Source organism: Triturus cristatus, chromosome 3_1, assembly GCF_964204655.1.
Source record: "Triturus cristatus chromosome 3_1, aTriCri1.1, whole genome shotgun sequence".
Taxonomy (NCBI): Eukaryota; Metazoa; Chordata; class Amphibia; order Caudata; family Salamandridae; genus Triturus; species Triturus cristatus.
The window spans coordinates 692,570,952-692,598,080 of NC_140583.1; the positions used below are offsets into that span (position 1 = coordinate 692,570,952).

General features: G+C 47.8%; 1 protein-coding gene across 1 annotated transcript in view; it reads left to right on the forward strand.

The window, feature by feature from the left end:
• Nucleotides 1-27,129, forward strand: part of LOC146860809 (sperm-specific sodium:proton exchanger-like) — a 5,538,638-nt gene that overhangs the window by 3,717,622 nt on the left and 1,793,887 nt on the right. The gene's annotated exons all lie outside the window — the stretch shown is intronic.

Consider the following 27,129-nt stretch of genomic DNA (forward strand, 5'->3'; position numbering starts at 1 on the left):
TGATTGACACCCCTTCACCACCTCGTCGCCATTGTAATGATGTACCTCCTGTTGACCAGCAGAAAGAACCACTCATACACGGTGTTCGTGGTGCACTGCGTTTATTTCACACGCGCAGGAGCGCCGGACTCTCCTACTTGAATTCGGCGCTACTAATCGCCGGGAAATGGCTGCTGCCGGACGTTAGACCGCTACACCACACTGTTCTGACAAGGAAATATAAGGGAAAACATTTTCTATTAGAATAATATTTTTATTTTACTCATTGAGAGCAATGCATGAGATGGTCGGTTCTGTTTTGTAACGCATAACAAGAATGCATTCCAAAGAAGCTCTTGAGACAAAAGTAGTGGTCATCAGTAGTGTTTGGTGGATTCTAAAAGTGATGGGGCGGATTTTTTTTAAATATGAATCTAATTCACGAGCGGGCCCAAAATGAAAATGGAATGTGCAAGGGTGGGGTGAGACAGGGGGTTTCTCCCCACCCAAGAACATTTAAAAAAAGAATTATTCAAATGGTGGATTTCATGGCATAAATTTGGAACACATTTTGAAAAAAAGAGATCCACATGGGGCATTTTACCACACGTGTCAAGAAAACATTAAAAGCAAGCCAAAAAATACCTCAGTTGTAATACCTATCTGGTCTGTTTAGGAAATGTCGTACCATCCCTCAATTCAAGCACACATACACACCCTTGAAAATAGGAACCTTGTGTTTCCTACCAGTAACGCATATGTGCCTCTTTACCGTTTTTTACACTGTATATTGCATATTGTCAAAGCACACCTCCTATATGACCTCGTATCATGTGTGACAGCAGCATGTGCTGAGTTTTAGCTAAACCTCCCTCGGCATTCTGGGACATATAGTCTTACTTTTCTCATATAAATGCATGAACTGCCCAAGTGCAGCATGCTTGTAATGAAGAAGAGCAAGGCTAATTTGGATAAGAGTTACATATCCAGCCTCCTAAAGAATGGAAATGCTATTGAAGTTTTACTTAGGCTGCACTTCCTGAGTCGGAAGCCGGGAAGCGTTCTTTTTAAATTCTCTTTGAAGCTTTTACCGCTTGTAATTTGTGTACTTTGTTCCGTTTTTTTAATAACAGACTGTCTGTGCTGCTTTGAGCTTTTACCCCTACCTGCATCTTGTGCCTGCCCCGCATCGATCGTTCGCTGCCTGTTCAATCCCGTCGGGCTATCGCCGGCGGCTGGGCTTGCACCTCCAGCGGGGCCGCCATCTTGCTTGAGGGGGTCAACTCAACTCGCGCTCTAGTCGCTAGTGCCTGCTCAACATAAATTGCAGATGACAGCGCAAGCGCGCAGCGGACGCGCGCAGCGGGCGCGCCGGCAGCGCGCCGAAGGCGCGCTAAAGGCAAGCCCGTCTGCGCCCGTCCGTGACCGAACGGGACACGGGCCAGGACCCGCTGCTCAGCACTTAAAATATTCCCTTAGTGATTTATGCACTCTCCGTTACCCTTGGCCCATTAAGCCACAATTAAAACAAAAGCTTCTCTCTTGTGGAATCCTGTCCTCCGGCTCTTTCTTACCTCTTCCATTGTCCAGCATAAACCGCACTGTTTCCACGCCTACCACCCTTAACCCTCCCTTCTCTAATAAACAGTCACTGAATTTTTATTACCTAAATACGCGATCCCTCCCAAAACACCAATCAGAAATTTTCTACCTTCTCGACACCTTAAAACCCGACGTACTCTTTCTGTCTGAAACATGGCTCACGGATGACTCTCTCCCAGATATCCTGGCAGCCATTCCTACAGGCTACTACATATTGCAGACCAATAGACCTGCCGGACACCACGGAGGTGGTGTGGCTGCAATTATTCACCATCAGCTACAGTTTGCGACCTTAACAGCTACTGTTATTCCCTTCGTTGAGGTACTCATTATTAAACTCAACTCCTCCTTAATTTCTTTGACCTGTGCTTTACTCTATCGGCCCCCCCTCTCCATGCCCTCCTTTCCCCAGTTAGTTGGTGATCTCATCTCTCACCTCATAATAAACAATCCCAATTTACTGATAATAGGGGATTTTAACTATTGGCCCTCTGACCCTAATGAAACCTCTCCCTCCCGAGAACTCACTGACCTCCTCAGGGGCCTCAACTGTACTCAACACATCCACACTGCCACTCATATTAAAGGACACTGCCTCGACCAGCTATGGACAGCCAATATATCCATTTCTTCCCCATCTATCTCTCCTTGTCCCTGGTCGGACCATTATTCCATCCAATTTTCTTTAGATTTGCCTTGCTTAGCTAAACCTTCCATCCCGGATAAAATCCTTACCAGGAACTGGAGTCGTGCTAACAAAGAAAAGTTCTGCTCCATACTCTCCACCTCTCTGCCCACGGTGACGAACTGTCTTAAGGACCAAGAAATTGCTATCCACAACTGGCTCTGCGCTGCCAGTAACATCGTCGCCCCTTGCAAGTTTTCCATAGTTAAGCGCCCCCACGACGCCCAGCGGTGGTTTACAGAAGATCTTAAAACTAAGAAACTTTCTCTCAGACAGGCAGAACGTAGGTGGAGACGTAATTACTCTTCCACCACCAAGGATACCTTCATTAAGCTGCTTGCTGACTATAAAAAAGCCATCTTTGCAGCTAAATCTGCCTATTTCTCACATAAAATCATCAACTCATCAACTAAATCCAAAGACATTTTCTCCATTGTCAATGAACTTTCCCTACCTGATAGGGTGACCCTCAAACCAGCACCCACCCAGGCCCTCTGCGACGCCCTTAATAATTTTTTTACTCAGAAAATTATTACCATTAAGCAAAGCATTCCTCTGACTCCCGTTCGCTCGGCCTTGGGGATCTCACCCAAAAACACTCAGTTTCTCGACCTCATTCCTCCGATCTCTAAGGAAAATTTCTTTTCACTGCTAAAAAAGGTCAGCTCCGGCTCCCCTATGGATCCCTGTCCCCCTTCATTCCTTCGAGAAGCATTTCTCTCATCTCCTGACCTTCCGCTTGCATTCCTTAATAATTCTTTAGAAACAGGGGTAGTCCCTGCCTCTTTTAAAGCAGCAGAGGTCCTACCCATCTTGAAGAAGCCCCAGGCAGATCCCACCAATCTCACCAATTATCGCCCCATCTCCCTCCTCCCTTATCTGAGCAAGATTTTGGAGGCTCATGTTACACAATGCCTCAGCTCCTTCATCGAACGCTCATCCTTTCTCGATCCCCATCAGGCCGGATTCAGACCTGCACATTCCACCGAGCAGGTCATACTTGCCGTGATGAACGAGCTCCGCCGGGGTGTGGACCACAATCTCTCCCAAGTGCTTGTTCTTTTAGATCTATCGGCCGCCTTCGACACGGTCGATCATAACCTTCTGATCGACCGTGTCCGGGATGCTGGCATTCAGGGCATGGCCCTAAAATGGATCTCTTCCTTTTTGGGAGACCGCTCGCAGGCCGTTCGCCTGGCCACTTTCTCTGCCAAAAAGACCCCTCTAACTTGTGGTGTCCCACAAGGTTCTTCTTTCTCGCCCCTTCTTTTTAACCTATATATGGTCCCTCTCATTTACTCGCTCCGTAATTTCGAAGTGGTTTGCTTCAACTATGCAGACGACCTTCAACTTGTCTTCAACATTATCTCCTCTGCTGCGTCCATATCTAGCTTTCAGGCCACTTTATGCTTTATCAGGGACTGGATGAATACCAGTCAACTCAAGCTCAACCCTGATAAGACCGAGCTTGTTTTGACCGGCCCCTCAAACCCCTGGAACAACAATTTTTGGCACCTCTCGCTAGGAAATCCTCCTCTACCCTCTAAATCGGTCAAAAGCCTTGGAGTGATCATTAGCAGTGATCTGTCCATGAACCCCCAGATTGGAGCAGCTACATCTTCTTGCTTCTTCCATTTACGCAGAATTCGGAAGATTGCCAGATTTCTTACCACCGAGGCCCTCACTGTAGTTCTTTTGGCCTTGGTTATTTCACGGATAGATTATGCCAACTCTCTCTATGTTGGCATCCCCTCCTACCAACTTCACCGACTTCAGTTGGTTCAGAATCAGGCCGCCCGCCTCATTACTCACCAATCACGCACTCAACACATCCGTCCACTGCTGAAACTTCTTCATTGGCTCCCGGTTGACAAACGTTGTTTGTTTAAACTGGGCTGCATTATCTTCAAAGCCCTTACCTACAAGACACCTGCCTTCATCTCTTCTTTAATTTCTCGCTATTCTCCCACTCGTGCACTTCGTTCCTCTCACTCCAACCTTCTCGCCCCGGTTCGTTACAAACGGAAAAAACACGGTGGACTCTCTTTCTCCTTTCTGGCACCGCAGATGTGGAACTCCCTTCCTTTGGATCTCAGACTTGATATTTCCCTGCCGCACTTCAGATCTCTTCTCAAAACTTTCCTTTTCACCCAAGCTTACCAGTAACCTCCTGATTTAGTGCACCTTTGCCATAGCGCCATGAAACCTTTGGGTGTACGCGCGCTCTAGAAATAATTTTAACAACATAACATTGTGCTTTTTCATTTGGAAAGCTCTATTTAGCAATTGCCTTCATCAAAATATGCAAATGCCAGATACTAATATATCCTTATATAGCAAGTATGTGGAATGTGGAAAAGTGTGCAGAGTATTGCCAGTTATTTTTGGACATGAACACTGCATCGTAGTCACACTGAAAATGATAAAATGTAATGCACCATTTTTGATCTACGGGGAAGATTTACAACCCCCTGCACCACCAGTATGTCACTTTTTGTGACCTACTGGTGGTGTATCTTACTGCTCCATATTTACAAGGACAATAAAAGCCACCCTGTAGCACTTTGCGTGAAAGGGGCGTTTCATGGGTGTTGCTGTGGGTGTTCCCACGCAGCACCCATGAAATGAGACACATTTCCAGATTTATGAGGAATCGTAAATCTGGAAATGTGTGTGAATGCTATGCCTCCCCAGGGGAGGTGTAGGGAGGCGCAACGAGGAGAAATGTTTTCATTTATCCTCGTTTTTTCCGCTTTCAATGCGTGCTGCATTCTACAGCACGCATTAAAAGAGGAAAATGCCTGTAGTGATTGCTTTTGTGCTGGAAGGTGCCCCTTACTACACAAAACCAACCTCTCCACTACGCAGGCATCCTTGCACCATGGTGCAAGGGTGGCTGCGCCGGTGCACAGCTGCAGTTTGTGCACCAGCGCAGGGGGAAGCACAGAGATGCAACATATTGTTGTAAATATGTCGTATCCCTGTGCTTTGAAAGTGACTCAGTGCGGTGCAGCCAAATGGCTTGCGGAATGCACTGTCGGTTTCATTGTCCCTACGTGTCTTTGTACAGTACATATTCAGTCTCCTGCAGTGGGGTAGATGTTGCACTAGAAAACCACTGTCCTTGTTGAAAACAGAGTTTTACCATTGTCAAGTAGAATAAAATATATGCTCAGTAATGTCATATGTTTTTAAGCATTATGCAAAACTTCATCTGCCTAACTGGACTATTGCTTGGAAAGTAACAATCTGGATGCCCTGCATGTTCACGGCTCTGCCCGAGCAGAAAAGGAGCTCTGCTGAGCTGTAACAGAGGCCCAGCGTGAGCTTCAACGAATGGCATCCTCATTTAAATTACACAGAGAGGCATTGGGGCTACAATCACGCATTCTTACAGCCCAATCCCTACAACGCTACCCTCCTCAGTCCCCACCTCACCCAAAGCATAACACTATGGTATTTTACCATGCTGCTTCTCCTGGCAGGCTCTCTTAACTTACATGGTTGACTTTTGAGTGATTTTCCTATGGAAGGGGCAGAAGGATCAATAATCTTAACTGTGCCAGGACAGGCTGCTAATACATGTGAGCCAGTTTTATTCCCTCAACTAATACTGGTTCCGCCAAGTGAAAATTGCAGTGCATTGTTTTGGAAGTATTCAAACCTTGCAGGAATGCAGTAATATATAATGCCTTCATCGTGTAACCCAGAATTCGCTGCACTTGTCAGTGCAGAGAAAGGCCTCACATCCTTTTGTAACTGTCCCAACCAGGGCCAGACTGGGAAACCAAAGCAGCCCTGGAGATTTTGTGAGATCAGCCCCTGGTTTGCAAGTGTGAAGCACTGTCCCCCTCCACTGCAAAACTGGCCTCCTGGGGAAATGCCCGCAGCCAGCTACTTGCCAGTCCGGCCCTGATCACAACCCCAGTCATGCATGTTGAGGGAGCAGTCTATGGCCCACACTTTCTCTAGCCTTGGGCCTTACCACTGTGGCTTTGTTTCCCATTTCTTTCCCCAACGCAGATCTGTCTGGTCCTTCTGCCACCGCAGCAAACTATTGTTTGAGAGCATTTAGCTGGAGGGAGGCTGCTGTACTCCCTCTGCCCACCTCCAGGCCCCAGTCCAACTATCAATAATTAGCAACAAGCATTAGCAATGCAACAGGTCTCACATTTGAAAGAGTTAGAGCTATTGGAGTTGTAAATGATCAAAGTAAAAACAAGCACTCAAGCACACTGTAGTAACCAGGCTGAGGCAATAAGTTGTAAGCTGGTTATTTATTTGGCTACATAAGACACAGAGCCAGTAGACCAGCTCTGCCAACAGCCTCCACAGACAACCAGTACCAATGGTTGCTAGGACACGAGCATTACATAAACAAATACATCATAGTACATATTTAAAGATACATCACAACAAATACAAATAGATAGTACATATTTAAAGATACATCACAACATATCTTCTTTTCCTACCAATAACAAAAACTACAAAAAATAAAAAACTAACATATAATAATGAAAATAAAACTAAACCCTATACCTGGTGGGTTTAACGATAATTCTAGAACTCCTCCTGTAAGGCATTTGGACAGGATCAGAGAAAAATTTTCCATTGGAGCAGACCTATCATTCTTTTCTTTAATCTCAACAATCCTATTCAGATTCCACCAGTGACCCCCATCAACCATAACAGCATTTCTATGAATTTTCACAACTTTGACAGGTACACTGAATTTGCTGTTACCTTTCATGGAATGAATCCCAGATTTAATTTTGACCAAATCTCCCACATTAAGTTGAACTTTTTTTACACTGTTCCGTGAATCAAAATACTCCTTCTGCTTTGTTTGAGTAGTGGCCATTGTTTCACTGGCTAAAGACATCAATTGACCTACATCAGACTCTGACTTGACCCACTTGCTCATCCATGCAGGTCTAAAACTGGTGTTGGGCTTACACCCGCGCAGTAACTCAAAAGGCGAAATTCCTGTAGAGGAGTGTGGAGTTGTTCTGTAGAACCACACCATCGTGTTTAAAGACTTACAAATGTCATGCCCTCCTGCTCTCGCCCACTTGACACACTCGCCCACCACACGATTCATACGTTCAACTAAGCCATTAGTTTGTGGGTGATAGAGCGAACTTTTATAGTGTTTAACCTCTGTGTCTCCTAGAAAAGTTTCAAATTCCGAGCTAACAAATAGTTTTCCATTGTCTGAAACAAGAGTTTCAGGCAGTCCCTCTCTCATCCAAACCTCTTTTAGAAAATCCACTACAACTCTAGTGTTCGCTTCCTTAACCATCTTCACTTCTGGCCACTTAGATGCATAATCCATCATGACCAAAATGAAACGACAACCCCCAGGGAGAATTTCATAAGGCCCCATAACATCAATACCCACTTTTAACCAAGGACCCTTAGGACACTCAATGGGGATCAAAGGAGGAACAGACACTTTCAAGGCTTTGTCAGATGCACCACAAACACAACAATTAACAACGACCATGTCAATCTCAACGTCCATACTAGGCCACCAGTATGTGTCTCGAATGCGCCGTTTTGTAAGGGTAGAACCCAAATGACCTTCATGTGCCTTGTGGATGATAATCTTCCGAAACACCTCAGGAGGTACAAATGTATCCCCCCTTAACAACACACCATCTTCTACAGAAAGCTCATCACCTATCTTGCAGAAAGCTTGAAGAGCGACTGGAAGAGCCTTTTCTCTAGGCCATCCATTCCTAACCAGAGAAAGAACTTCACGAATCACTGGATCAGAATTTAAAGCATGGACCCAATCAATCTCTGAATTGAGATTAAACTCAGGAAGATCTAGCACAGCAACAAGACAATCTTCACAATCCTCATTAGAAAAATCTTCTAAACTAACCTCATCAATTTCATTAGTTGTGACAGGAAAATGGGAAAGGAAATCCGCCCGCATATTCTTCCCACCAGCAATGTGTTGTATTTTGAAATGATACTGCAATAGTTTAGTCACCATACGCATGATTCTAGGAGAGCAACATTTGCTGACACCACCCCCCAAAATGTTCACGAGTGGTTTGTGATCAGTCAATAATAAAAAATGTTTTCCCCAAATGTAAGGTCTAAATTTTTCTATGGCCCGCAGACATGCTAACATTTCGATTACCGAATACTGCAACTCAGGAGTTCGCAACACGCGAGACGCAAAACATACCATGTTCTTACAGTTTCTCTCCCATTGGGTTAATGTGGCACCAATCCCTGCATGACTAGCATCAACCGTTACACAGCAAGACAAATTTGGATCAAAAGGTTTCAAGATGGGTCCACCCACTAGAGCTAACTTAACTAACTTCAGAGCAACCACGCACTCCTCATCCCATTCAAACTTAACCCCTTTCTTAAGAAGGTTACTAATTGGACGTGCAATCAATGCAAAATTGGGAACAAATTGAAAATAGTACTCACATAGTCCTAACAATGATTTGACCCCTGCTTGGTCTATTGGTTCAGGTGCATCTAATATGGCTCAGAGTAAACCTGGACGAGGACTCACCCCATCTTGGGATATAACGTGACCCAGGTATTCAACCTTTGAGCAAAGAAACTAGCACTTCTCTTCCTTCAACACTACACCACGTTTTTTGAAAAGTGTCAAAACTTTTCCCAGGACATTATCATGAGTCGAGATGTCACTCCCAAAAATAAGCACATCGTCTTGAAAAACTACCACGCCATCTACACCCTTGAGTATGTTACTCATTATCTTCTGAAACACAGACGCCGCTGAGGCAAGACCAAATGGCATACGGCAGTAACGAAATGTTCCCAAAGGTGACACAAAAGCCGTAAGGTGGCGTGATTCAGGGTCTAATTCAACCTGATGGTATGCGCTTGCTAAATCAAGCTTTGTGAAAAATTGTGCTCCCTTGGTAAGTGAGAAAAGGTCACAAATTTTTGGTAGAGGGTACGAATCTACCCATATCTCTTTATTAAGGGATCTCAAATCCACACAGACTCTAAGATCCTCCCCTTTTTCTCGCTACGACTAAGGGAGATAACCACAATGAAGAATCTGTAGGTTTGATTATCCCTCTGTCACACAATCCCTTCAGTTCTGTCTCAAGATCTGCTCTAAAACTGAATGGCACTCCTCTTAATTTATGTTTAATCGGAGTAGCACCATTTTTGACTATGATTTTGTGCTTAAAACCCTTGGTCTTCCCTAAGTTCTTACTAAATACTTCTGGGAATCTTTTTCTCCAAGAAAGACTGACATCTTCACAGTCTACAACCAAAACCTGTTCTTTAGCTCCAGGTTTCAATATCATTCCAAAGAGCCCCTGATGGAACCACCCCAGTATGTCGAGACCTTTCACTACAACGTAGATCTTCACCTTTATTTTCCTGTCTTTAAATCCCATTACTTCTTCGAAAAACCCCACTAAATCTATTTTCCGTCTTTCGTAATATACAGGAGACCGATCTGGTGGAGAAAGAACAAGAGAACCTTTTCAAGTTTCATCAAAAAGTTTTTGTGTAATCATTGTGATTTTTGCTCCAGAGTCTACTAACAACTTAACTGTGTGGTTGCCAATATTGATATCCACGATTGGATCTACGCATGAGGAAGGGTCGCCAACAACCACCCCCTGATTTTCGTCATGAGAAAGGTTTTCACCCACACTTTGTACCACAGAGATAACCTCAGGATCGGAGTCGCACTCAGATTCAACAGTGCAAACCGTAGGTTTTCTAAAATTCCTGCTCCTTTTGAGTCATACTTTGGCAAAATGCCCCACCTTTTTACAGTAATTACACATGACGTAACTTGCAGGGCACCGAGAACCTTTGTTATACGGAGAATTCCCACATCTCATACACTTATTGGAACTATTTCCATGTGAAGGACTTACTGCGTCTGATTTTGTTTTAATAGAAATGTTAGAAGAAGCGATTGCTTTACTTCGTGGTTTGACAGAAGTGTTGGCATTAATAGCATTTACACTCTCAACAGGTTTATCTTCTAATTCTTTAAGTGAAACAATTGAAATCTCAATACTTTTGGCTATTTTTATCACTTCATCCAAAGTGGGATTACCCAAACTAAGTAATTTTTGACGTATACTTTTCTCTTTGCAATGACAAGTGAACTGATCTCTGATAAGTTGTTCTGTGCAGTTTTCGAATTTGCACTCTGCCGCTAACCTTCTGAGAACGGAAATGTAGGCATCAACGTCTTCTCCCTCAGTCTGTTTTCTTTTAAAGAAATTGTGTCTTAGCACCATAAGACTAGGTTGCTTGTCAAACCTGGTCCTTAATTTAATAATCGTTTCCTCATACTCATCTATGCCATGGAGTTCCTCTTGTGATAATGCAGGCAGATGTTTGAAGATTGACCTTTCTTCAAATCCTAGAGAGTGTAGCAAAAGACATTTCTTTCTCTCTGCACTGAAACGTAAGGCACCAATAGCACCCAAATATACCTGAAAAGCATCATATCAAACTTCCCAGCGAACTGGAGGATCTCCTGGCGATTCTAGAAATGAAGGTGGTGGGTTAACAGATTGCATGCTGCACATTTCAGTCAAGGAGAGAACCTGGTTATGAGAAATGTTGTAAATATTTCAAACCAATGGTTATACCCACAATTTTACTTATGATGGGTTGACGCTCGTGGATGGAGTAGACAGGATAAACAAAATAAATTTTAAAATTTAAAGTGAAAAAAACCCACACTTTAATATGAACACCATGGATTGGTAAAGTATTGCAGGAATGTTTGAGCATAAATATTCCTTTTTAACTAGTTAACAAAACAATTATGATCTCATTCGATCTATAATTGTTTGGTTTGGTGTTCGTGTCACCGCCGTTGGAATGACACGCTTAACTGTCTTAAAATAAAAGGATGATCGATCGTGAACTCGCTTTGCTTTTTCCCAGCGTGAATAAATCAATATAATTGAGTTACCTGGTGTGCGTGTCACCGGTGCATAACACGCTTTATGATTCCGTGGTGTGAGCGTCACCGCTGTCAATTCTTTTGCGAATAAAGCTTCCAGGTATGCGTGTTACCGCTGAGTGAATCCGCTTTGTTAATTTGATTTTGGTGTGCGTGTCACCGTTTAAGCTGCACGCTTCCTCCAGAAACCCAAACAAAAACTTCCCAAGCCAAGATGGCTGCGCTCACGTAACGTGAGAGAACGCATTAACATCAGCGCTTGCGAAATAGTGAGGAAGAGAACAAGGAGGATTTGCAGGCTGACCGCTAGCCGCTGGGCGCGAGGAAATGACTGCTTGCATCAAGTAAGGTCGGCGCTCGTGTCCCCACACTAGACTACTCTTGCGCACCACGAACAGTGTCCGTTGGTATATGGTGTGCCGAATATAACGTCGAAAATGACACTCGGCAGGCAAAACCAAACAGAACAAATGTTTTCCCTTAAGAGAACTGCCCCTACCCTCGCAGTAACAGCGAGCAATGGTAGGATGTACACAATTTTCAAAATGAGGGATGAGCGTTCCCAGAATTTAAAGTTTTACCATAATATCCAACAGTACCTTCATTTTCTGTGCAGGTCAGGCTTCGTTTCTGATGAGTTGACACAGTAACTGCAAAGCCTCTGTGGATATTCGAATCAGCCAACCACTCTGTTGAAGACTTGAATTCATGCGCTCCTTTGTAGGCTTGAAGACAGCTGCGCTGCGTGGGTTCCTATATGTAGCAAAGGATCGTCGCCATGAATATGTAGTAACCAGGCTGAGGCAATAAGTTGTAAGCTAGTTATTTATTTGGCTACATAAGACACAGAGCCAGTAGACCAGCTCTGCCAACAGCCTCCACAGACAACCAGTACCAATGGTTGCTAGGACACGAGCATTCCATAAACAAATACATCATAGTACATATTTAAAGATACATCACATCAAATACAAATACATAGTACATATTTAAAGATACATCACAACACACACTATAGTACATTAATTGAAAGTCCAACTCGAATTGAGTGATGGGCTGTTAAAAATTAATAGATCCAGTCCTTAGAAGTTCAATTGTTTTTTTACTTCAAAATCAGAGTAACAGATAGAAAGATCCAAAACACCGCAACTGACATGTTTCGTCCTCCTGAACTTTTTCAAGGCAATGGAACAAAAAGCTTCTGTGAGTTTTCAAATCTCCTCACAGATTCCATCACATCAAGTATGTATTTAGATGTAGAGTGAATCTTTCCAGACTGTCGCAGTCATGGACAGTACATTTAAAAAAAAAAAAATCTTTTATTACACAATCCATAGCATATATATAACTATACAGTCATGACATAAATATTTCTTAAAATAAACATAATGAGAAAAAAGAGACAATAATCCAGCAATGAAAAACAAAAATTGCCATGATCAAAACAGTTAGCTCATATGTTCTATCATTGGAGCCCATATCTGGATACCTAATTTTGGTCTTTTTGGTGATTTCACACAATAAAGACTATATTCAAGATTAAAAATATTATAGAATTTAGCTCTCCACATCTCAAACGAGGGGGCCTCCCTCTGTTACCAACATGAGGCTAAACATAACTGAGCCACAGCAGCAGCAATAAATATCATGTATCTAAACTTATATACCAGTTGGTCAATTTTGGGATTGCCCCCGATCCCCAGTAACATAATTCCTTTTATTATATGTATTGGTATCCCTGTAATTTCGGACAAAAACAGATCTATGTGTTGTTTTAATTATGAAAGCGAGATGCAATCGTAAAACACATGCACAATGTCAGCTCTATCTATACTGCATCTAATGCACTTCCCATCGTTAATTCCACCCCACTTCATCATCCTCTCTGGGGTATGATATAAATCAAAGATAGTCTTGAAGTGTTGTGTTTTCAAATTTGCTGACATCAAAATCTTCCCTGCAATATCAATAGATCTTTGCATATACTCGCCTTCCTGCCCGAGTCGTTCACTCCATTTACCACCTTGAACAGCCAGATCATCTGACTGCGTCTCAATTATCATGGCATATAGTGCCCCTATCCTTGCCCTTTTTCTAATTGCTTCAACTATCGGAACCTTAGTTATTCCCTCACGCATATGATGTTTAAATAAGAAATTGTGGATTTGCAAATATTTGAAGAATTAATTTTGTTGAAGTCCGTATCTATCAACTAGCCATGAGAATGAGGCTAATACTCCCCCTCAAGTCGATCTCCTAGTTGTTTAATCCCCTTAGCCCTCCAACCCTCCATCCTATGGTCCCAAAATATAGTAGGAAACTTAAATGTTGAGTTTAATGGTGTATAATAGCTACACTGTGAAATAGCTAACTTTTTCCGTATCAATTTCCACACCTTATATGCTGCAATCAATACCTTGAATCTTATTTTTTTAGAATAGCTTGGCTCACAGAATTTTACAAAAAAAATTCTGCCCTCTACCCCTAGCAACAACTGATATATAGACGGTGCTTCTGCCATCCCCACATACTCCCCTGTCAACAAGATCCACATATTTTGCAGTAAACATACATAATATAAAAAAGAAAGATTGGGAACCGACCACCCCCCCTATTGTATGTTAACATCATATATTTAAACGCTCGCCTCGATTTCCTTTGTCCCCCTATGAATCTATCACATATGGATTGTGCCCTCTGCTTTTTGGTTAACTCAAGCGGTACCACCCTAAAATAATACAACATTTTGGGGAGAACAATCATCTTATGTACATTGCATCTCCCAACCAGCGTGAGGTGTAAACATTCCAACCGGTTCAGCCGCTGTTTAACCCCAGATACTATACTGCCCCAATTTACCTCTATCAAATCTTGCAGGGACATTCGAATTTTAATACCTAGATATCTAGCTTCGTCAGTTACTTGATTCTTGCCCGGGCAGGCCATACTGGTACACCCAAGCCAAATTTAATTTATAGCTGGAAACCAATCAAAATTTTTCAGCCAGTCTTTCAATCTCAATTATTGCCTGAGCTGGGTCTGCCGAAGCTACTGCTATGTCATCTGCATAGGCTAAGACCCGCACCTGAAATTGCCCACAGCTCATGGATCTAACACGTTCACTTTGTTCTAACATAATCAAAAATAGATATATATATATATATATATATATATATATATATATATATATATATATATATATATATATATATATATAGCGAACAACAACGGGGGACAAGGACATCCCTGTCTTGTTCCCCTGCTAATGTGAACTTGCTTTGATTCCCTGCCCATCACACAGAACCTTACTCATGTTGACTTATACATACTTTGAATAGCCCTAATATATCCCTGCCCAAATCCTTTCTTCCGTATGATACCCCATAAAAATGCCCAGGAGACACGATCAAATGCTTTGTCTGCGTCAAGAAAGATCAACCCAAGCCTACTATGATAAACATTAGCATAATCTATTAGAGTAACCACTCTGTTTATATGATTGGTTGTGCTTCTGCCAGGTATGAATCCATGCTGACATTGAGATACCAAAGGCGTAATTACTCGTGCCAACCTGTCAGCTAGTATCTTCGCATACATTTTACCACCTGCATTTAACAGAGAAATAGGTCTATAGGCTCCAGGCATGTTCGGGGGCTTATCCTTCTTTTTGAACACCACTATATAAGCCTCATCCCAGGATGGAGGCGGATTCCCAGCTTTAGCTTCTTGAAAAGTATTCAACATATCTATTTTCAACACTTGAAAAAGCATGCAATACACCTCAAGCAGTAGTTTATCTGGCCCTGCCGCTTTACCTTTCGCAAGCGACCCCATTGCCTCCTCCAGCTCCTCAATTGGTATTATCTCACCCAATATCCCTTGCTCTTCTAGACTTAACTACTCAAATCCAATTGTTGACAAACGTTCTCTATCTCATTTGATCAATATCCCTCTGCGTGTACAGTTCTCGATAAAATTCATAAAACACCCCCACATACCCTCTACTGTTTCAACTGTAGTCCCAGCTGCATCCTGCATAGTAAGTATTTTCTGTTTGGATTGCTTAACTCTAAGCCTCTGTGCCAGACATCGACCCGTAGCTTCGCCATATTCATATCTATCTTGTTTATACATTTTGTATTGGTGGGCAATTTCCTTACACCATATCTCATTTATTTTAGCTTTGCAGCATGCAATCTTAGTATGACTATCCCTGCCTTCTAGTCCCTCCATAAGCACTTCTATCAACTCTTGTTCTGCCTTCCTTAGATCCCCCAAAAGTCATTGTATCAGAATTTGTCCTTGTTTCTGTTTGGCCAATCCAAAACGAAGTGCCTCTCCACAGATTCCCGCTTTGAGAGTGCCCCGTGCTATAGGACTAGAGGAAGATCCCCTATTCACTTCCAAAAATTGACCGACCCAAATAAGCATATGATCAATAAAAGCTTTATCAATTAATAATTTACTATTGAACGTGAATGCCCTTTCAACCTTTACCGGCCTTAAGCTGTATAAATCTTACAATAGTGGGACATGATCTGCCGTTATCCTAGGCCAAACCTGCATTTTAGCTCCAACATTGTATGACCTAGGCATAACTACATAATCCAGTCTCACCAATTTATGATGAGGATATGAATAGAAAGTATAACCTGGATCTGAATCGTATAAAGACCTCCATACATCTACTAACCCGTGGTCCTTCAGCAATTATTTGAATGCTCCAAAAACCTTGGGTTTTCAACCCATATATTTGGCATTTTTATCATCTAGGACTCGCCCATCCGTATGTATGTTGAAGTCCCCACACAAGATCAAGGGAGTAGGCCACAGAGCCAGTTCTACATTTAAGCTCTCCAATATAGCAGTTTGACCCATAAACTGTACAAATTGTACACTCAGTCCCTCCCATCACGCATTCAGCGATCGCCCATCTTCCATAGTTGTCAGACATTATCCTTCTTGTCCCCCTGATCCCACCTCGCGTTAAAATAGCAACTCCCCTACTAGTAAAATCTGCCTGGTCGCAGCCAGAAGTGTATATCCCAACTCTTTATTACACTACGCTTTACCCAAGGTATATGCGTCTCTTGAATACACAAGATGTCTGGTTTCATTAAATGCAGATCTGCAGCTACCCTTCGCCTCTTATTATTATTATTCAGGCCACATACATTAAATGAACATATACGTACCCCATAAACCATCATTCATCCTGTATATCTTAACAAATTTACATGACTCCCTACTAATCATAGATTCACAAAATTGAATAATTCATACCAATTTAGTTTGCATTATTGCAAAATCTTCTGAGGAACACTAATTGCTTACCCAGCGATCTCTTCACATAGACTGCAGATACTCTTTGGCTTGAACCTCTGAAATAAAAAATCGTGTTTGCACCTTGAGAAAACCTTAAGAGTGGCGGGGTTTATCAAAAAGACTTGTGCCCCCTTTGCCTGAAAGGGGGTAATCAGTTGACGCAGCTGCCACCTTTTCTCTACTGTATAGTGACAGTAATCCGGTCTAGCAAAAAAGTGTGTTCTCTTTCCCATCCCCTTCTTATCAGGTTGTGCCAAGTCATATTGCGTCTGCTTTGACAAAAAATTGTTGAAGGAGATCAAGATGGCCAATGGTCTCTGTTCAGTTTGCCCTCCTTGCCCTCCTTTCACCACTCTTTGCTTGAATGGTGTAGGAGAGTAGGATCTGCACTTATGTTGCCCCCACTTTTTTTCTGATGTTAACACTGGTTTCTGGCTATAGTCTGGCTGGGTCCCTGATAATCAGGGCCCCAGTCTCTCTGTTCTCTCTAAACAACTTGCAGTCCTTTCTGCATGCTTCGCTCAGGACACAGGAAATGCAGCATCATCATTGTGCGCCACGCTCACCTGAAACCCATATCGCATGCCACGATCCCACCCAACAGTATAAAAGCTTGCTGCGCACTACACTTAGGTGCCGATCACGATCCGGTAAAAACCGGGTACGAACCGTCGGTCGGAGCGTTTTCCCCGTCCGACTCGTACCCGGTCGTAAAACTTTACAAACATGGAATTACGATTCGCACGGAAACACCATTTCCGTACGAATCGTAAAAAACACCGACCGACGAAAATATACATACGAATGTGATCCGGGAATGCTGCGACGTGACGTCGGGACGCTTTCAGGCAGCGTTTCACGACCCAGGAATTACGATTCGAACCGACAGCAGTCCGGACGGCAATATTTTCACGGCACCCAAAAAGTGCCGCAAAAGCGAAGTACGGCGCGAATCGACCAGAGTAGGTGGCCCGGTACGCACCGTCCCCCCCCGCCCCCGTAGGTACGCGCCGACCCCCCCCCCCCAGCCCCCGTAGGTACGCGCCGAACCCCCCCCAGCCCCCGTCGGTATGCGCCGACCCCCCCCCAGCCCCCGTAGGTACGCGCTGAACCCCCCCCAGCCCCCGTCGGTACGCGCCGACCCCCCCCAGCCCCCGTAGGTACGTGCTGAACCCCCCTGTATGTACACCCGTGTACGTGTCGAACCCCCCCGTGTACGTTCGAGTCGAACCCCCCCCGTGTACGTTCGAGTCGAACCCCCCCCGTGTACGTTCGAGTCGTACCCCCCCGTGTACGTTCGAGTCGTACCCCCACCCGTGTATGTACGGTGCGTACCCCCCGTGTATGTACGGTGCGTACCCCCCGTGTATGTACGGTGCGTACCCCCCCGTGTATGTACGGTGCGTACCCCCCCATGTATGTACGGTGCGTACCCCCCGTGTATGTACGGTGCGTACCCCCCCGTGTATGTACGGTGCGTACCCCCCCGTGTATGTACGGTGCGTACCCCCAGCGCGTAGCGCTGGGGGTACGCACCGTACATACACGGGTGGGGGTACGACTCGAACGTACACGGGGGGGTTCGACTCGAACGTACACGGGGGGGTTCGACTCGAACGTACACGGGGGGGTACGCACCGTACATACACGGGTGGGGGTACGCACCGTACATACACGGGTGGGGGTACGACTCGAACGTACACGGGGGGGTTCGACTCGAACGTACACGGGGGGTTTGACACGTACACGGGTGTACATACAGGGGGGTTCAGCGCGTACCTACGGGGCTGGGGGGGGTCGGCGCGTACCTACGGGGGCTGGGGGGGGGTCGGCGCGTACCTACGGGGGCTGGGGGGGGTCGGCGCGTACCTACGGGGGCTGGGGGCGCGTATGCGGGCACGTCTCCATGGTTGCTATGGGAGTTCGGTGCGGACGGTGATTTACGACTGGAACGTACTGGGGTGTTGGTACACGGGGGGTATGACACGTACTGGGGTGGGGGTGTGGCTCGAACGTACTGGGGTGTAGGTTCACGGTGGTACGACACGTACTGGGGTGGGGGTATGACTGGAACGTACTGGGGTGTTGGTACACGGGGGGTATGACACGTACTGGGGTGGGGGTGTGGCTCGAACGTACTGGGGTGTAGGTACACGGTGGTACGACACGTACTGGGGTGGGGGTACGACTGGAACGTACTGGGGTGTACATAGACGGTGGTACGACACGTACAGGGGTGGGGGGTTGTACATTGACGTTGGTACGACACGTACTGGGGTGTAGGTACACGGGGGTATGACACGTACTGGGGTGGGGGTGGGGCTCGAACGTACTGGGGTGTAGGTTCACGGTGGTACGACACGTACAGGGGTGGGGGGTGTACATTGACGGTGGTACGACACGTACTGGGGTGGGGGTACGACTGGAACGTACTGGGGTGTGGGTAGACGGGGCTGTGACACGTACTGGGGTGGGGGTGGGGCTCGAACGTACTGGGGTGTAGGTTCACGGTGGTACGACACGTACTGGGGTGGGGGTGGGGCTCGAACGTACTGGGGTGTAGGTTCACGGTGGTACGACACGTACTGGGGTGGGGGTACGACTGGAACGTACTGGGGTGTACATAGACGGTGGTACGACACGTACAGGGGTGGGGGGGTGTACATTGGCGGTGGTACGACACGTACTGGGGTGGGGGTACGACTGGAACGTACTGGGGTGTACATAGACGGGTGGGGGTATACATATATGGGGGGTACGTGTCAGACGTACGGGGGCTGGGGGGAGTGTTGGGCGCGTATGCGGGCACATGTCTCTATGGTTGCTGTAGGAGTTCGGTGCGGACGGTGTTTTTTCCATACGGTTGTAACCTCGGACGCACGGGATGGATCGTGATTCCTCGGTCGGACTTCACCTTTCACGTTTGTACGGTAAATCGTCCGAGGACGTGTCGGACACATTTTCCGACCCGAGGACGTGTGGGGAATGATTCCCAATGCGGTTCGTATGGACTTTTTACCATGCGAATCGTGATTGCCAGTTCGTACGGCACTTGTACGATTCGTACGGTAAAAAGACCGGATACGAGTCGCACGGGGATATTTTTTACCGGATCGTGATCGGCACCTTAATGTCACCAGGGAGGAGGCTGGACGCATGCAGCACTAGGTTTTCTAGCGGGGAGTACGCCTTGAACTGTAAGTCGTTGTTCTGATTTCTTCTTCCAACAGGTTGAAACTACAGTAGACCAAGCACGCCCTGACGGTTTTTTCTGCTAACTAATTCAGTATCTTTGATATACTTTCCCAACCAGTCTGGTTTTTAACCCTTTTGTCTTCATCCTTTATCGTCTCCCACCAGAATGTGGCCACAAGGATTTCCCCCCTACCCCTCCCATGGGGCAAATAGGTTTTTCCAATAGGGTAAGACTTCTATATTTTTTTCACATGAATGTCAGAGTGAACACAGATGCCTGACACTCATATACATTTTTCACCTTTTTCACTTTAGGAGAGAGCAGTAAGTATGGAGCGTGACTGTGACACATCAAGGTCTACCGAATGACAACCATTTTGAGTATTATATGTTTGTCTCACCCCCTCTCTCTTACAGGTTTCTCTAAACAGGTGGCAGCTGGCTATAGGCCTACGCCCCAGTGGTAAGATTGGAGCCCAATATTTAAGGTCCTGACGAATGCCACGTACCCAAGTGGACAATACAGGCAGAAACATGTTGACCCCCTATTAACAATCACTGATTCACAGCGGCGACGGGATGATAAGGTCCCCACTCACCGCACTTATATATATTTTAATACCACATAGTAACCGCATAGAATAAAAATTGTTCAGGTATACTATGATGGTTTTTAAATTCACTCACTCCTTTTTTTGTTTGGGCCCCCACTTAGTTTAGAAGTGCATCCCTGTCTTCAGGTGTATGCTCGCCCTCTATCAAACGCGGTTTTTAGAGGGCGAGGACTGGCAGATGATGAAGCATGACGCCTGGTGGTGTGTGATGCCAGTCCGTCAATTTTTGTGATTTGCCCCCACTAAATTGGGCATCTCTTAGACACTACTAGGGACGGTCCTTTCTTTGGTTCATAGCTTTGGTTGGAGGCTGACCGTTCTCTAGTGCCCTAACGCCTCTAGTTCCCTCCCCGGGCCAGACCCTGGGTGTAACTATGGTTCTTAGACTGAAGAATCTCCCTTGGAGTCAAGGAGTGACTCCCCTGCTTGGCAGGCACCAAAACTTTGAATCAACGGTCACAAACTTTCCCGCTCCCGCCAGAGTCCGAAGTCCCTGCAGCCTCAGAAGTAGATTTCCTGACTTCTCGACGGCCATCGTGAGTCCCCAGCAGAGCTGAGGTGAGTGGACACCACGAGTGACGAGGAACAGCAATACCCGGGTACCGTGTGCTCTTTTCGAGTGCAATCCCTTCACAACATTCTATGAACTTGTGCATTGGACCACGTGTGGTCCAAGCCTCCAGCAGGATTTCCACCAAAGATCAGAGGTCTACTTTGTCCCAAGTGACCGTGGACTCCTGTCAAGTGAATCCTCACAAGGCATCTTCACGATCCCTTGCCCGTTGGCTTGTGGGTCCCCTGAAGACTTTCTTATCAAACCAAAGGGCTCCTCTAGTTGCTCCAGGCCTACCCTGACATACCCTTGCTGGGTGAGTCCCTCAGAGCTTGCTGGTCTGCACCGCTGACTTTCTTCACTTTCCACGAGACTTGGGTGCCGATCACGATCCGGTAAAAAATTCCCCCGTGCGACTCGTATCGGGTCTTTTTACCGTACGAATCGCACAAGTGCCGTACGAACTGGCAATCACGATTCGCATGGTAAAAAGTCCATACGAACCGCACTGGGAATCATTCCCCACACGTCCTCGGGTCGGAAAATGTGTCCGACACGTCCTCGGACGATTTACCGTACAAACGTGAAAAGCCAAGTCCGACCGAGGAATCACGATCCATCCCGTGCGTCCGAGGTTACAACCGTATGGAAAAAACACCGTCCGCACCGAACTCCTACAGCAACCATAGAGACATGTGCCCGCATACGCGCCCAACACTCCCCCCAGCCCCCGTACGTCTGACACGTACCCCCCATATATGTATACCCCCACCCGTCTATGTACACCCCAGTACGTTCCAGTCGTACCCCCACCCCAGTACGTGTCGTACCACCGCCAATGTACACCCCCCCACCCCTGTACGTGTCGTACCACCGTCTATGTACACCCTAGTACGTTCCAGTCGTACCCCCACCCCAGTACGTGTCGTACCACCGTGAACCTACACCCCAGTACGTTCGAGCCCCACCCCCACCCCAGTACGTGTCGTACCACCGTGAACCTACACCCCAGTACGTTCGAGCCCCACCCCCACCCCAGTACGTGTCACAGCCCCGTCTACCCACACCCCAGTACGTTCCAGTCGTACCCCCACCCCAGTACGTGTCGTACCACCGTCAATGTACACCCCCCACCCCTGTACGTGTCGTACCACCGTGAACCTACACCCCAGTACGTTCGAGCCCCACCCCCACCCCAGTACGTGTCATACCCCCGTGTACCTACACCCCAGTACGTGTCGTACCAACGTCAATGTACAACCCCCCACCCCTGTACGTGTCATACCACCGTCTATGTACACCCCAGTACGTTCCAGTCGTACCCCCACCCCAGTACGTGTCGTACCACCGTGTACCTACACCCCAGTACGTTCGAGCCACACCCCCACCCCAGTACGTGTCATACCCCCCGTGTACCAACACCCCAGTACGTTCCAGTCATACCCCCACCCCAGTACGTGTCGTACCACCGTGAACCTACACCCCAGTACGTTCGAGCCACACCCCCACCCCAGTACGTGTCATACCCCCCGTGTACCAACACCCCAGTACGTTCCAGTCGTACCCCCACCCCAGTACGTGTCGTACCACCGTGAACCTACACCCCAGTACGTTCGAGCCCCACCCCCACCCCAGTACGTGTCATAGCCCCGTCTACCCACACCCCAGTACGTTCCAGTCGTACCCCCACCCCAGTACGTGTCGTACCACCGTCAATGTACACCCCCCACCCCTGTACGTGTCGTACCACCGTCTATGTACACCCCAGTACGTTCCAGTCGTACCCCCACCCCAGTACGTGTCGTACCACCATGTACCTACACCCCAGTACGTTCGAGCCCCACCCACACCCCAGTACGTGTCATACGCCCCGTGTACCTACACCCCAGTACGTTCGAGCCACACCCCCACCCCAGTACGTGTCATACGCCCCGTGTACCTACACCCCAGTACGTTCCTGGCGCACCCCCAACACAACCTCCTAAGTACGGAGCGCACCCCATGCCCCAACATCACAACCGCATGTACGAGTCGTACAAAGCCACACACAAGGACATAATCATACAACCAAATGGCCCATGTACACACCGTACACACGCTCAAAACGCACGTACACAACAAGGACAAAACAAAACAACACAAGAATACACCATTCGAAAGGCACACAGCCACTAAACATGGCCAACAACCACTAAAATAACACAATCACTGACCTGCAACTGTCAAAAACAAACAGAGGCCCAATACACCACCACTCCTTATAACACACCCACCCAAAATTCAAACACTGCCACACCCACCCATGGACCAATAAAAAGGGCCCACACACACAAACCATGAGCCTTTGCAACAGACTCATTGCTGCCAGACACCACAGAACCAGACTACAAGCTACACCACACCTTACACTTGCACACCTTCACACGACCACCCTCACAAACACCCTCTCATCACATTCACACACACACACAACCATCCACACACCCCCCCCAACATCCACACACCCCCCACACCCACACCATCCCCACCCACACCCCTCACCATGCCCACTACCAAGAATCCAAAGTTCAGTCACCGAGAGTTGGAGGTCCTTGTTGATCAAATCCTCAGAGTCGAGCCACAGATCTTTGGAACATTGGTCAGAAGCACCAGCCAGGCAGCCAAAACAGCCATGTGGCAGACCATCGTCGATGCTGTGAATGCCGTTGCGGACACCAGGAGGACCAAGCAGGATTGCCAGAACAGGTGGTACGATCTGCGGAGGAGGGTCAGAGCCAAGAGGCAGGAGGAACACGACCAGGCCAACGCCACCGGAGGAGGGCCCTCCCGCAGACCCGTACAGTACCATCCCTGGGAGGAGAGGGTGATGGCCATACTGCCGGTGGAGGCAGTTGAAGGAGTAGAAGGACTCCGAGACCCGGGTGAGTACACAAACAACGCACCTCACATGGGGGGAACTGCAACCACAACCAAAATTAATAACAGGCACGCAACCACCACAAGCCATAGCATGACTCAACCACACTCCATGAGCAGGCACATGCCACTGCTGCCACCATGCCCCATGCACCCAGCTGGACAATGTCAAGTCACAGGCCACAGAAGACAACAACACATGACACGGTAACCCGGATGGCGGGAGGCTGGGCACCAAAAATCACATAGTGTGACTCCAAAGCAGACAACAATGCCCTCTGCCCATATGGCCTAGGTCACAGCCAGACAAACACTGTGTCCCAACACAGGAATGACTTGCCAGCAAATGGCGGACGCCTTGCATCAACACATGGGGGTGAAGGCACTGTTTTGCACATGACAGCAGCTAATGAACAGCCAACATTGTGAAAGAGTGGCAGCACACACCACCACAGCAGCAGCGCACAGACACACAGCTGACAAAATGGGTGCCTGGAGATCAGAAACAAACTCACATCAACAGGCCAAGGGCCACTCAAAGATCTGCCAACAGTGTGTGCCCAGGAAGCTGGGCCAAGGTGACAGAGGGTGACACACGGAGGGAGGGAGAGGGGGACAGAGGGAGGGAGAGGGGGACAGAGATGGAGGGAGAGGGGGACAGAGAGGGAGGGAGAGGGGGACAGAGAGGTAGGGAGAGGGGGACACAGAGGGAGGGAGAGGGGGACTGAGAGGGAGGGAGAGGGGGACAGAGATGGAGGGAGAGGGGGACAGAGAGGGAGGGAGAGGGGGACAGAGAGGGAGGGAGACACAGGAAGATGGACAGAGGGAGGAGGCTGACACACAGAGGGAGGGAGAGGGGGACAGAGAGGGAGGGAGAGGGGGACAGAGAAGGAGGGAGACACAGGGAGAGCAAATCAGTCCTTTGGTGTGTGGGAATGTCTGCTCGTCAGCAGGTGGACTGCGTGCATGTAGACAAGGGTGGCCAGTGCCAGAACCCCCCCTCTTCATCATGGCAAAACGCAGGGCCATGTCACAACCTGTACACGAGCACAAGGACAGCCACCTGCATCATATAAGTGTGTGGATCCACTCCATGTGCACATGTACAGTGCTACAAGGAAGGCGCAAATGCATGGCTCGCCACACATGCACACTCCACTGCTGACTGCAGTCACACTTGACGCAGCAAGTAAGACTGTGCCACACATAGTTAAAGGGGCCAAATTGGTGCCCAAGGGACACACCCATGCACAAGTGCACTGTGAGTGGAATGCAAGACAGATCCTAATTCCAAGAGGAAATGTGCCAACTTTGTAACGGATGAAACATGGATGTTGCATGGACCAAAATTAACATTTTCTCTCTCACACACAGGTCAACGTCGTGCTGCACCCCCCAACACTGGGGGGGAACACTCACAGGACCCGGATCTGCAGGAGACCGATCCCACCGGCAGCGACCACTCTCACCACTCTGCGGACGACCCCGACCGACCTGGCCCCTCTGGTGTCCAACCACCTGCAGCACCTGCGTCAGGTACAACCGTGCCAACCACCACCCCCACTCCTGCCACATCCCAGGAGACACCCAGGATCCCTGCCCCAACACCACAATGCAGCCAGGCTCGCCAGGAGGGACACGGTGTCCCGGGCACCCAGGAGGAGGCAGGCGACAACGCCAATGCCACCCCTCAGGGGTCCCGAAGACCCGATGTTCCCACAAGTGCAGGCCAGACGCAAGTGGGCAGGGGTGGTGGGAGTGGAGGACGGCGGAGGCGCGAGCCTGACCAGTTGGCTGGGGATCCGGTATTTTCCCATGTCCGTAACATCCTGGACTCATACCGGCAGGACACCACGGGCATGGCCCAGGTTGTGTCCGTCCTCGAGGGGATCAAGGTCCAGCAGGCCCAGCAACATGCGGAGCTAATAGCCTGTCTACAGCTGCACCAACGGAGGATGGAGGACAGACAGGCTGAGCAAGTGACGGCGTCCCAGGGGATTCACGCTGAACTCCGTCGGATGGCCGACACCATGGCTGACCCTCCCTGTGCCAGAAGGCGGAGAACATCACCACCCACAGGGAGGGATCATGAGGAGGAGGAGGAAACATCCGACGGAGCATCCCAGACGTCGTCACGGCCTGCTGCTGAGGTTCCCCGCAGGAAGCCGGGTCGTCCACGGAAAGGACCGTGAGGGTGGCTGCTACATCACCATCTCCCAGGACACCTGGCCTGGCACCTGGCCCACTGGAGCAACAGCATCACAGCATCAAGAGACATTCTCTGCCACATGGCCCTGCTGGTCACTGGCTGACCAATGTTGACAAAGACTGTGGCATGGACTCTGAGGATTTCCAATGGCAAGGACACCAACTCCCCTACTGAACTTTGGATTCCTTAATCCCGGAAAGCCCCTCACTTTGTCCCCCCCCCCCCCAATAATAAATCACACTATTAAGAGTAGATGCCTGCTGGTAGCATTATTACCTAACATGTGTCTTGTACAGTCTAAACATGCCTGAGTCATCTGTTCACTTCAACCATCCACACCCTGGGGCCTGAGTCTGGCACAGGACACATGGGTCACAGTTTATTAGGCAAGACAGACATGGAGCACCATACACACCCGTGATGGGCAGAACCAGCTGAGGGGGTGGCCGAACAACCGTGCTGACAGACACATTGAGTACAGCAACAGTCATGCGCAGAGGTCAGGGATCCTGGCCCGTGTCCTGGGGGGCACCCAGGTATGTGTAGACAGGTGGCAGAACCATGTCCTGCAAGCTTGAGTCCGGTGGATGCAGAGAATGGGGTCATGGACAACGTTGGATGCATGGGGATGGCACATGTCACAATACCCACACAGTCATGGACATCATGCCCAATACACAGTCTCAGCACACACACACAGCTTGCATCTTGCCACTCGACACATTGACACAGAGCCACAATCAGGGAATACCATGCCAGACATGCAGGATGCACCGTGCCAACACACCAGCATTGACTGAGAAGAGGCACCTTGGAGGCATAGGGACACCTTTATTAGTCATGTTTTTGGGATTGCAGAGGCAACTTGAAGTACACATGAACACATCATGTGGAGTAACATGTGGCTCCAACACTGGCACCCCCCTTCTGCAGCACAAATGCGTGATAGCCATGGAACTGGCACACAAGCGTCGGCTAACAGCTAAACACCCACAGCTGCTCACGGAGAGCCTGCCATACACCATACATCCGCTGATGTGGAAGTCCCACGCCATGTCAAGACAATGTTAACCGTATGTGTCCGAGGGCAGTGTC